Here is a 13,741-nt window from a genome sequence, read left to right on the forward strand (position 1 = left end):
CCTATTGTAAGGAAATAGGACATTGGAAAGATAAGTGTCCCCAACTGAAGGAAAAGCCAGGTGGTTCAGAACAAAAGACCTCAGATAAAGATGAGGGAGCTTTGTTCAATCTGGCTGAAGGGCTATTGGACTGAAGGGGACTGGGCTCAAGTGCCCCCAAGGAGCCCATGGTCAGAATTACAATTGAGGGCAAGGACATTAAGTTTTTGGTCAATACTAGTGCTGAACATTCAGTAGTGACCACCCTGGTCGCTCCCTTATCCAAGAAAACCATTGATATAATCGGAGCAACAGGAGTTTCCACTAAGCAGCCTTTCTGTCTACCACGGACCTGCTCGGTGGGGGGGACATGAGATAGTTCACCAGTTCTTGTACATGCCTGGCTGTCCCTTGCCCTTGCTGGGAAGAGACTTGCTTAGCAAGCTGAGAGCCACCATCTCCTTTACTAAACAGGGCTCTTTACAGCTAAAGTTACCAGGAACAGGAGTTATCATGGCCCTTACGCTCCCCCAGGAAGAAGAATGGAGACTTTTTCTAACCGAGCCAGGCCAAGAGATAAAACCAGCTCTAGCTAAGTGATGGCCCCAAGTATGGGCAGAGGATAATCCTCCGGGACTGGTGGTCAGCCAAGCCCCCATACTCACAGAAGTTAAGCCAGGGGCCTAACTAATTAGACAAAATCAGCATCCAGTTCCTGGAGAAGCTCTCAAAGGAATCCAGGTTCATCTCAGGCACTTGAAAGCCTATAGAATTATGGTTCTTGCCAGTCTCCATGGAACACCCCCCTCCTGCCTGTCCCTAAGCCAGGGACCAAGGACTACTGACGAGTACAGGACTTGCCCTTGGTCCACCAAGCTACAGTGACTCTGCACCCAACAGTTCCTAACTCTTACACATTGTTAGAGCTGCTACTGGCTGAGGACAGCTGGTTTACTTGTCTGGACTTAAAAGATGCGTTCTTTAGCATCAGAATAACTCCTGAAAGCCAGAAGCTGTTTGCCTTTCAGTGGGAAGATACGGAGTCAGGTGTCACTACTCGTTACACTTGGACCTGGCTTCCTCAAGGGTTCAAGAACTCCCCTACTATCTTCGGGGAGACCCTGGCTCGAGACCTGCAAAGGTTTCCTGCTAAAGACCTAGGCTGCGTCTTGCTCCTGTACGTGGACGACCTTCTGCTGGGACACTCCACGGCAGTCGGGTGTGCAAAATGAATGGATGCCCTGCTTCAGCACCTGGAGGACTGTGTGTATAAGGTGTCCGAGAAGAAAGCTCAGATCTGCAGACAGCAGGTACGCTACCTGGGATTCACTATTCGGAAAGAGGAGCACAGCCTGGGGTCAGAAAGAAAGCAGATCATCTGCAGCCTACCGGCACCTAAAACCAGAAGGCAAGTAAGGGATTTCCTAGGAGCTGTGGGGTTTTTGCAGATTATGGATTCCAAACTTTGCAGTACTAGCCAAACCTTTGTACAGGGTTACAAAGGGGCCTGACTGGGAGCCTTTTGAATGGGGGTCTCTACAGCAGCAAGCCTTTTGTAAGTTAAAGGAAAAACTTATATTGGCTGCAGTCCTAGGACTACCAGATTTGACAAAGCCCTTTACACTCTATGTGTCAGAAAGAGAAAAAAATGGCAGTTGGAGTTTTAACCCAGACTGTGGGGCACTGGCCTATCTCTCAAAACAACTAGATGGGGTTTCCAAAGGCTGGCCACCATGTCTAAGGGCCCTGGCAGCAACAGCCCTGTTAGCACAAGGAAGCAGATAAACTAACCCTTGGGCAAAACCTGAATATAAAGGCCCCCCATGCTGTGGTAACTTTGATGAATACCAAAGGACATCATTGGCTAACAAATGCTAGATTAACCAAGTACCAAAGCTTGCTATGTGAAGATCCCAGAATAACTATTGAAGTCTGTAACACCCTAAATCCCGCCACCCTGCTCCCAGTATCAGAGAGCCCGGTCGAGCATAACTGTGTAGAGGTATTGGACTCAGTCTAATCTAGCAGACCTGACCTTCAGGACAGCCATGGGCATCAGTAGACTGGGAGTTACACGTGGACGGGAGCAGCTTCTTTAACCCACAAGGAGAAAGATGTGCAGGATATGCGGTGGTAACTTTGGATGCCGTAATTGAAGCCAAACCGTTGCCACAGGACACTTCAGCCCAGAAGGCTGAGCTCATTGCTTTAACTCGGGCTCTAGAACTCAGGGAAGGTAAGACTGTAAACATCTACACTGACTCTCGATATGCCTTTCTAACCCTCCAAATGCATGGAGCATTGTATAAGGAAAAGGGTCTGTTAAACTCTGGGGGAAAGGACATAAAATATCAACAAGAAATTCTACAATTATTAGAGGCAGTGTGGAAACCTCAGAGGGTGGCAGTCATGCACTGCAGGGGACACCAGCGAGCCTCCACCTCAGTGGCTGTAGGAAACTCTCGAGCTGATACAGAAGCTCGAAAAGCAGGATCTACCCCTTACCCGGCATTGGTAGTAGCCCCCCTACTCTCTCAAACACCTGACCCGGTACCTACCTATTCTGAGGAAGAAAAAGACTTCTTCCACGCAGAAGCGGGGCAAGTAATAAAAGAAGGATGATCAGACTGCCAGATGGGAAGGTAGCTGTGCCACAGTTGCTGGAAGCCACAATCGTATTGGCCATGCACAAAACCACTCATCTAGGTCAAGAGTCACTTGAAAAATTGTTAGGCTGGTACTTCTACGTCTCACACTTGCCAGCCCTTGCCAAAGCAGTAGCACAACGGTGCATTACTTGCCGACAGCACAATGTGAGGCAAGGCCCCAATGTTCCACCCGGCATACAAGCTTATGGAGCGGCTCCTTTTGAGGATCTTCGGGTGGATTTCACAGAAATGCCGAAATGTGGAGGTAACAAGTATTTGCCGGTTCTTGTGTGTGCTTACTCTGGGTGGGTGGAGGCTTATCCAACATGAAACTGAAAAGGCCTACGAGGTAACCCATGTGCTTCTCTGAGATCTTATTCCTAGGTTTGGACTGCCCTTACGAATCGACTCAGATAATGGGCCGGCGTTTGTGGCTGACTTGGTATAGAAGACAGCAAAGGCATTAGGAATCACTTGGAAGCTACATGCCGCCTACCAACCTCAGAGTTCTGGAAAGGTGGAGCGAATGAATTGGGAAGTAGTTAGGGAAAGTATGTCAGGAAACAGAAGTAAAGTGGATACAGGCCCTTCCTATGGTATTGTTTAAAATTAGATGCACTCCTTCTAAGAAAACAGGATACTCCCCTTATGAAATACGGTATCATAGGCCGCCTCCTATACTACGGGAGCTTCCAGGCACTCCCCAAGAGTTAGGTGAAATTGAATTACAGCGACAGCTACAGGCTTTAGGAAAAATTACACAAACAATCTCAACTTGGCTAAATGAGAGGTGTCCCATCAACTTATTCTCCCCAGTTCACCCTTTCTCTCCAGGTGATCACGTGTGGATCAAGAACTGGAATGTAGCCCCATTGCGGCCACGGTGGAAAGGACCTCAGACCGTCATCCTGACCACCCCCCCGGCCGTAAAGGTAGAAGGAATCCCAGCCTGGATCCACCACAGCCTGGATCCACCACAGCCATGTGAAACCTGCAGCCGACGAAACCTGGGAGGCAAAACCAAGCTCGGAAAACCCCTGCAAAGTGACTCTGAGGAGGATGACAAGCCCTGCTGCAGTCACACCCGGAAGCTGACTGTTCTCACATGGCCGAAGCATGAGAATCATCAGGAGACTCATTTTCCTTATAATTTGGACTCATGTAGTAAAAACTTCCACTGATTTTCCCTGCATGGAAGACTGCTCTCAGTGTATACATCAGGTCACCCAGGTAGGGCAACAAGTGAAAACAATCTTTCTGTTCTATAGTTACTATGAATGCCTAGGAACTTTAAAAGGAACATGTTTATATAATGACACTCAGTACATTATATAATGACACAATGTAGCCCAGGAAAGACCGACCAGATGTGTGTTATGACCCCTCTGAGCCTCCCATGTCCACAGTTTTTGAAATAAGATTAAGGACTGAAGACTGGTGAGGACTCATAAATGATACAAGTAAAGTATTAGCCAGAACAGAAGAAAAAGGGGTGCCCAAACGCATAATCTTGAAATTTGATGCCTGTGCCGTCATTAATAGCAGTAAGTTAGGAAGGGGATGTGGCTCTTTTAGTTGGGAAAAAGGCTATATGATGGAAAATAAGTACATTTGTCATGAATTAGAACTGTGTGGAAATGAATGTGGATACTGGTCTTGTGTCATTTGGGCCACTTGGATAAAAAATGAAAAGGATCCAGTCCACCTTCAGAAAGGAAAAAATGGCCCTTCTTGCACTAAGGGACAGTGTAACCCCTTAGAGCTAGTAATAACCAATCCCCTTGATCCTTGCTGGAAAAAAGGGGAGCGTGTGGCCTTAGGAATCGATGGGGACAGACTGGATCCTCGAGTAAATATCTTGGTTTGAGGAGAAGTTTACAAACGCTCTCCTGAGCCAGTGTTTCGAACTTTCTATGATGAACTAAATGTACCAGTACTAGAAATTCCAGGAAAAACAAGAAATTTGTTTTTGCAATTAGCCGAGCATGTAGCCCAGTCTCTCAATGTCGCTTCATGTTATGTATGTGGAGGAACTGTAATGGGAGATCAATGGCCATGGGAAGTCCAAGAAAGAGTGCCTACAGACCCAGTTCCAGATGAATTTCCAGCTCAGAAGAACCACCCTGATAATTTCTGGGTCCTAAAAGCCCCAATTATTGGACAATATTGCATAGCTAGAGAAGGAAAAGAATTCACTCACCCTGTAGGACGACTTAGTTGTCTGGGACAGAAACTGTATAATGGTACCACAAAAACAGTCACTTGGTGGAGTTCAAATCAAACAGAGAGGAATCCATTTAGCGAATTCCCAAAGTTGCAAACCGTGTAGACTCACCCAGAGTCCCACCGGGACCCCCACTGGATTATATTGGATATGTGGGCATAGAGCTTATGCCAGATTACCTGACCAGTGGGCAGGTAGTTGTGTTACTGGCACTATTAAACCATCTTTCTTCTTACTGCCCATAAAAACAGGCAAACTCCTGGGTTTCCTTGTCTTTGCTTCCCGTGAAAAGGGAAGTATAGCTATAGAAAATTGGAAAGATGATGAATGGCCCCCTGAGAGAATCATACAATATTATGGGCCTGCTATTTGGGCACAAGACGGCTTGTGGGGATACCGGACCCCCATTTACATGATCAACCGAATCATGCGGTTACAAGCTGTCTTAGAAATAATCACTAATAAAACCGGCAGAGCCTTGACTATTCGGGGCCAGCAAGAGACTCAGATGAGAAATGGTATCTATCAAAATAGATTGGCTCTCAACTACTTGCTAGCAGCTGAAGGAAGGGTCTGTGGGAAATTTAACCTTACTAATTGCTGTCTACAAATAGATGATCAAGAGCAAGTAGTTGAAGACATAGTTAGAGATACGACAAAACTGGCACATGTGCCCGTGCAAGTGTGTCAGGGATTTGATCCTGGGGCCATGCTTGGAAAATGGTTCTCGGTGTCTGAGGAGTTTTGTCTGCAGCTCGTCCTGCTACGATTTTTGTTTGTTTCCATAGATTTAATTAAACAAACAACATATGGCTAAAAATTAATTTTGGCATGTCTCAAGGTGGACACCTGGAATCAGCTAGCTGACTCATTACTAGAGGAAAAGATAACAATTTCAAAAAGCTAAAAATAATAATTGAATGACCCAACTATCTCAAAGTGAATGCTAAGAAGATACATTTTTTAAGAAAGGAAGTGATGAATATACCTATAGCCAATATTATGGGTGAGCCTGACAAATAGAATACTGAGTAAAAGAAAATATTAAAAGTACATCCTTTAGAGTTTTATTTCTGTAAAGTTCAGAAACAGTTTAAAAGTGTCTATGGCATTAGAAGTTAGGCTTCTCTTGGTGGCATCAATTACTTGAAATGAGCGTTAAGTTAGGCTTTTAAAGTCCTCAAAACATCCTCTACTTTCTTTTTAAGGCAGTTGCTGAATAGCAGAAATATCTGCTCTTTTGAGGATCTCTTAAGCTGTACACCTACAATTTGTCATTTTTGTTTAGGATTATTAAAGTTTATAGGAGGCCATTGTTTTGGACCAGCCTCCTGCACTGGGCTCCAGCAGACCAGACCCAACCAGAATGAAGTCGTTTGTGCTAATGCCATGTAATCAAACTTAACTTTGAAATGAGCCAGTTGTAAAAAAAACCGGGAGATTCCTGTCAACCTCGGTCAGCATAATATGAAGGTTTCCTCTGTTTTAATCCTATAAGGAAAGTAACTTTGAAACCACCAATCTGCTTTTCATTCTCTGTTTCTACTTTCTTCAGCCCTTTTCTGTCTATAAGGTCAACCTTCTCTACTGAGCTCATTGGAACACTCGTTCTATTTTGTAGAATGTGATATTGACAAATTCTAGAATTGCAAATAAAAGCAAGTTATATTTTAGACTAAATTGTTGTAATTTTGTCTTTTAATAGGTTTCTCACGAAATGTTCAAAAACTTATGGTACCCGGCTTACCCTTAAGAGCAGTCTTTATTCTTCCAACTGCATTGAACTCACCTTGGTGTTTATTGAAAATACAGCTTCCTGGGTCTACAACAGATATGCTGAATCAGATTCTCTGGGGTGGAGGCTATCCACCCCAATAATTAAGACTTTCCTTGGGCAATTCGGGGGCATACTCAAGTTTGAGAATTCAGTGGTGCCTATTTGGTCGAACTGTTCCACAACACATGTTTGGTCACCTTCAGCAAATACTTAAAGCATGGCCCGTGTAATAGCTTCCTGGGCCACATGGTCCCTCATCTTGCCTGTGTTCCTCCCCCTGCACCTTTTAAGAACTGCCATCTATGATGTTAGCAGTTGTCAGACACTACACTCTCATTCACTGCACCAGCCCCGTCACCCAGTAGAGTGTGAGATGTTGACAAACCATCATTTACAAATATTTATAATACCATGTATAAGGTAACTGCCTCCCTCACTAAGAAAAGTGGTAAATTAAATGAAAATTTGATCCCCATAATATCTTGCCTTGTTCTTTTAAGTAGACACTCAAAGGGGGATGGAGGATAAACCACTGGCTTTAATGAGACAGTTGGGTGAAAAAGAAAAAAAAAAAATTAAATAGGAAATGGTACCAGGGCTTCTGGTATTTTTATCTTAGCAGCAAGGGGAAGTTTTGATAAGCAGAGGCCGTTTCTTTGTTCTACCAGGATCCAAGCATTGCATCACCATCTCCAGAAGCTGCTGCCTTGTCCGTGCCAGATGATAATTTGGGCATAGGCACAAATCAATACCAGGAATGGGTGTGCTGGGAGCGTGCACTGTAAGTACTGTGAGTATAAATAGAGCTGGAAGAATAACCTTTTTGTGAACTACTGTGTGGTAATCCTCGGGAAGCCAGGAAGCTGGTATGGCTTCAATAGGCCTTTTATAATATTACATGCTACCCCCCAACTGCCCTTCTACACACACAGGGACTGCTTGCTAAAGTTACCATTTTTAATGCAAATCATCCTAATGGCTTGATAATTATTTCAATTGGCATTTGTGAAGCCATTCAGTAAAAGAACAGCCAGGGCAAAACCCTCACTAATCTTCCCATCTTTCATATCCTCTGGGTTTGAGGTGGAATAACACAAGAAAGCCCCAAAGCCAGAGGGTTTTTGAAGTTTATTCTTAATGCACCCAACTCTCCCTGCCCGTTACTCTATGAAGTGTATTTGGCCCAAGTTAAACAAAATAGCAAGAGCATAATATTTGTGGTGGCTTGAAAGGAGAGGAGGCAATGACAAGCGTCCCCTTCCTCCTCAGCTTAGCTTTCAGATTGGTTGGAAAGCATTTTAACACATTGTTGTTATTATTGAGGAAAATAATAATAAACATTTATTGAGTGCTGTGATATGGTGAGTAACTGTTCTAAAAATGTTTGGTCCGAGAGGAGCTTATTAAAAAATATCTATTTAGGTTTTTTGCTTTTCCATAGAGGGTGAGTTTTTAACTCTTTCACTGGCTCTTAGGAGTGCACAATGAATTCGTATGCTACAAAATATGAAGTACTGGTCTCCTGCAAGGCCAGTCCCTGACTCTTCCTCTTAACCTCCAGTCTGTCATGATTAGAGTCTGGCAGGAACTCAGAAATGAGAAGTTCAAGACATTGCCACTTTGTGGAGGGGAAACAAGGCTGGAAAGAATGACTAACTAAAATTTCTGTTTGAAATTGCTTTTCTCTCAAATCAGGCAAAGAGAACTAATACATGTCAACATTACCACAAAATGTTTTTACAAAGGAAAAGCTGGCTGAAGGTTGTCTTTTTTTTTTTTTTTTTTTTTTTTGAGATGGAGTCCCACTCTGTCATCCAAGCTGGAGTGCAGTGGCACAATCGTGGCTCACTGCAACCTCCACCTCCCAGGCTCAAGCGATTCTCCTGCCTCAGCCTACCCAGTAGCTGAGATTCCAGGCACGTGTGAGCGTGCCCGGCTAACATTTTGTTATTTTAGTAGACGGGCTTTTACCATGTTGCCCAGGGTGGTTTCAAACTCCTGAGCTCAGGATTTCGCCTGCCTAGGCCTCCCAAAGTGCTAGGATTACAATACATGAAGCCTGCTTGCTAGACTGATGGAACTATGTGTTGTGTTTAGTTCTATGTTCACTCCTTAAACCTACTAGTGAGCCGTATTTAGAAAGCTGGCTTCTAACCCTTTACATGAGAACAGGTCACTAACCAGCAAGTTCAGTGGGTGGTAGATCAATCAGCTAACTTGGAAACAATAAGTTTAAGTAGTATTTAAGTAGTAGTTTTTTGTCTTCACCTAATAGAAGAGGGGATGCTTGATATTATTATTAAAAATCTTTATTAATATATGTTTTAGTCTCAGAATGGCTCAATAGATTGAGGTGTTTCCAAACTCACTCCACATCAGTCTTCTCTTTCCACTAAAGTGACTTGGTTCAGCAGAAGTGTTTGATTTTTCTTTTCTTTTTGAGATGGAGTCTTGCTCTGTCACCCAGGCTGGAGTGCAGTGGCGCGATCTCTGCTCACTGCAAGCTCCGCCTTCTGGGTTCATGCCATTCTCCTGCCTCAGCCTCCCTAGTAGCTGGGACTACAGGTGCCTGCCACTACACCTGGCTAATTTTTTGTATTTTTAGTAGAGACGGGGTTTCACCATGTTAGCCAGGATGGTCTCGATCTCCTGACCTCGTGATCCACCCGCCTCGGCCTCCTAAAGTTCTGGGATTACAAGCGTGAGCCACTGCGCCCGCCCAAGTGTTTGATTTTTATAGCAGTAATCTAGATTTGAATAGATCCTTCCTGACCTAAGATTCATAAACCTCCAAAGTGTCTGTGAATAAAATTCAAACATTTTATGCACATGAATGGAAAAAAAAATCTTTATTTTTACCATACTGTAAATGAAATTTAGCATTTCTTTCAATTGTTAATATAGGCAGCAAACCACACATTAAAAGGACCCCTGATTTTGTCATCTCATAGAATGGTTGTGGTAAATATCTCAGAATATCATTAAGTACATTCAGACTTTGAAATTATGACAATTATTATAATACTTTAAAATATTTATATTTAATTTAGCAATAAATCAGCATATAACATATAAAATACTTTTGAGTATATCATGTTTTAATATCTTGATGACTATATTTCAGTGTAATTACTTGTTTGTAATCCCAGGTACTTTATTTTATGCATTTAGAAACATGATTTTGAGTGAGATCCATGGGCTTTACCTGACGGCATGGGTCCATAGCACCACAAATGTTTAAGAACTCTTGGTAGTCTCTAATGTGGCTATTGATACAGAAACTAAATTTATTTCATGGGGCAGCCATATAACTCTGGCCCACAGTAAAGTCAAAGCAAAAAGACCCCAGGCCATGGAGAATCCTAACAAGTAACCATAATGGTCAGGAGAAATCTGCATGGACCAATTTAAGTAGTGGTTCTTTTGCTTCCTCAACTTGAGTTGTGCAACTTCAGGACTGGCCCGAATGTTCAGATGACAGGAACACCCAGATACAATGAACAGATGGAGCTAGATGATTCTGGAAAGCAAATAACAGCCAAATGTCTATTGTCACTTTGATGCTTAATTCGGCAACATTTATTTGGGAACAGAAAACAATATTTGGTAATACTGTTTACATGGTAAAACTGGTCTGCTTCTCACATAAATTCATCTGCCTTTGGATCATTTATTAATTTTAAATAGAACTCCATGCTCAGATGATTTCAGTGGTATATTGGAAGAACCAAGTGTTAGTAAAAAATAAAAATTGTAAAAAAACAACAACAGTTTGGGCAACTATGCCTTTTCCTAAGTAGGTCATCTAGACTGTTGGCCAGCACTGCAATAATTTACTTTGGTCTTAATGGAACCTTAAAAAATTCTGTACTGGAACCATTTGTGGGTTCCCTGAGAGTATGATTTTGTCCATAATATAAGCCCATAATTATAATACATCATATATCACAGTAGTGTGAATTATTGTTGACAACATCAAATGTCAGGAGAGATCTGGCAGAAAATAGAACTGAATTTGAGCAGAGTAAGACTGTTAGTATAGAAGGATTAAAGTTATACTAAGATATATAGCTTGTTAGTAGTTAGTTCTAGATGAGAACATGTGCATGCATTACTTGCACCCTCCATGGAGTTGCTATGTTAGGAATGCAAACCTGCTGTTGCCAAATCTGCCAACATATCTGGAAAAGCTAAAAATGAGATGACAATTTAGTGTTAAGCCACCTAGTGTTTAGAGGAATTGACTAGTGCAATTCTTTTCAAACATTCTTTGAGATAAGCAAGGGTTTCTAAAGATTGAATCTTACTCCTGGGTCATGAACTCTTCTATGCAGATACTACTCACTCATACAGTGAACCATCAATGAAAATGAGAAATGGGATTTGTTTTCAACACCTCCTACCGATCTATAGAGGTAGAGGGAAAGTGTCCTCACTGCTTACTGATGGTTCACTGAAAATGAGCTGATAAAAGGTGGATTAATAGGAGAAAACCATTTACAAAATTTATTAATATGCATGAGGGGAAAAAAATCACATGAGTATGATTACCCAATAACCCAGTGAGGTCCAGATGCTTATATATCCTACTTAATAAGAGAAGAGGAGATGGAGGGTGAAATGATTTTAAGGGTAGATTAATGAGACTAAAATAAATGGGCTGGAACGAAGTTCTTCAGTGCTCCGACAGAGGTGATGGGAAGATGAAGGGCAGAACTTCATTGTGAGCAAAAGTTGTCTTATTATACAGATAATGCCTCATGGCTAATCTCTGGAACTGTCCTCAGAAGAATAGATGAAAACTCTGTCTGGGTTTCAGATACTATGAAACTGAGTCAAAGGTTTAATTCATCTTTATAATCCCTGGATTTTTGCTAAAGGATCTCTCTCTCTCTCTCTCTCTCCCCCCTCCCCACTCCCCCTTCTTAAATAAAATCTCTCGTCTTATGATATCCTCATGGAAATATAATTGGGCTGTATTAAAGAGAGATGGGAGAAAAAAGAGAATGCAGGCATTGTAGAATTTTTACTTGCCCTCATCTTATCTTTATCAAGTTAATTCACTCAGAACTCATTATTTTAAAAGCCCACATGTCCCATTATGGTGAATAAATACAGACTTATTTTTCCACAAGACTATGTATAGTAACTAAAATAAAACATATATGTGTATTTGTTATCAACAAGGTCTTAACTCCAGCTGTCATTCCCTCATGATCATGCCAGCCTTCCGTCTGCCTTTCCCAAGTCATACAACCAAACTCTTCCTCAATTCCTTACCCCTCCTCATTCAACAGTTTTCTTTCTTTCATCTGTTTTTCTTGACTCATATCCTTATTTTCACCAGAATCATACACCTGCTCAAATTCAGAAGGCTCTTCTCTTTCACAACCAGCTGTGTTCTCTGACTAATATGTGAAAAAACCTTTGCCTAGGAAATGGTTCATACCTGACTCAATTTCATTCTTAATTATATTTTCAGCTTGCCTTTCATGAAGATGCATTTCTTTCCAATATGGATGTGTCCAAGTAGTTTATCTATATATGAAAGTGATTGATATGTAGGCTGGGTAATCTCTCTTTGTCCTTCCAGATTCACCCCCACCTTGTAAGCCCTACTCTGTGCCACAGGAGGCTGACCTAAGTGGGCAGCATAAACCAGGCTCCTTTGCCCTGTATCTCAGTTGTATTTGAGCAATGGAAGCCACAGGTAAGAAACCCTCAATTGTTGGGGAGAGAGAGCACAGGTTGATGGTGGTCATTTCCTTATCAAGGGCCTCAAGTGTGTGCCTTCATGTCTAAGGTTCTCAAGGCTTCCCTGCTATTTCAACCTGTCAGGTGTTTCATCTTCCCTATGATTTCCCTTGTCCACATTTTTATATCTTTGAATTGTTCATTTATTAAATCCCATTTGCTTTTCCCTATTTGAGTTTCTGCCAGGACCCTGGTGACACAGTAAGGAAACATTCTTAGTGCATGGTTGATGTATGGTGTAAATAAGAGATCTAGATCTAGATTGAAACCCTAATTCCATTTCTTTTCTTGTTAAACAAGATTTTTTTGTTGTAGAGTGGGGATAAAAATCCTTATCTCAAAGAATCATGAGAATTAAAGAGAAAAAAACGACGATGGTGGTGGTAAGTACATTGTTTACTCTATAAAATCCTATGTTTGTTACTTTTCTTCAACCAGAATCTTAGTGCTTCACAATTCTGTGGATATTATTTACTCCAAAACCTGAGCCTAAAAGTGCTTAAATAATTTTTCTGCTATAGCAAAATACCCATTTTCTTAATTCTATAGTATGCTTTATAGAAATGTCTGTAATATAAAATAATAAAATGCCTAACTAATGTTTGTGTGTGAATGTATACAAAATGATTCTTTGCCTTAAATGGGTTCATACAATATGGAAATGGAAAAAATGCTAAAAATACACCAATAACATCAATATTTCCTTAATATTAGGTAAATGTAAGATTCTATTTATATATATGTGGGGGGGTGTTTTCATATGAGCTCACTTTTTATCATTGTTTAAATAGATCATGTGATGTTCATAGTTTTAAAGAAATCTCTGTGTTAATCATAATCAGTATGTAGGGCTATGACTGATGGCTAGTTTCAAATTTTCATCAGTCAGTGGGTAAAAAAGCATCTGCTCACCCTTAGTCAAAAATTAGTGATGCTGTTTCTTTACAGGAGTGGCTATTGGGAAAATTGAGAGTAGAGTGGAAATGCTTTTATCTCAACTATTACTCAAGAATTATTGCAACTATGAGTCAGCATAGGTGGGCGATGTTTAACTCTTCAAATTCTATTTATTACTCACACCAAGACTGCAACAACTCAATCAGTATCTGCCTTCCACTGCTGCCTTCTTAGCACATAGTTCCTATGTGGATCACAGCCTCATGGAAGAAATATGTGAAGAAATAATACAGGATGAGGTGTATATTTTGTATATTTTGACCTGGAAAAGAGACATGGCACTTCTGTTCACAGGTTATTGGCAAAACTAGTGACATGACCCCACAGAAAAGCAAGTAGGCTATGAAATGTGAAGAAGCTCATGGACTTTTCTGGGAAAATTGAGCAGTTAATATTACTTTC

At 41.5% G+C, this 13,741-nt stretch overlaps 1 long non-coding RNA gene across 1 annotated transcript in view; it reads left to right on the plus strand.

Moving 5' to 3' along the window:
* The first annotated feature begins 3,458 nt into the window (after positions 1-3,458).
* LOC107000468 (uncharacterized) overlaps positions 3,459-13,741 on the plus strand; it is a 33,477-nt gene continuing 23,194 nt past the window's right edge. The window contains exons 1-4 of the long non-coding RNA XR_003720063.2: positions 3,459-3,857; positions 7,297-7,409; positions 12,222-12,338; positions 12,698-12,765. This is a non-coding gene — a long non-coding RNA (uncharacterized LOC107000468). The remainder of the gene's footprint in view (positions 3,858-7,296; positions 7,410-12,221; positions 12,339-12,697; positions 12,766-13,741) is intronic.

The sequence above is a fragment of the Macaca mulatta genome, chromosome 10 (assembly GCF_049350105.2).
Source record: "Macaca mulatta isolate MMU2019108-1 chromosome 10, T2T-MMU8v2.0, whole genome shotgun sequence".
NCBI classification, from domain to species: Eukaryota; Metazoa; Chordata; class Mammalia; order Primates; family Cercopithecidae; genus Macaca; species Macaca mulatta.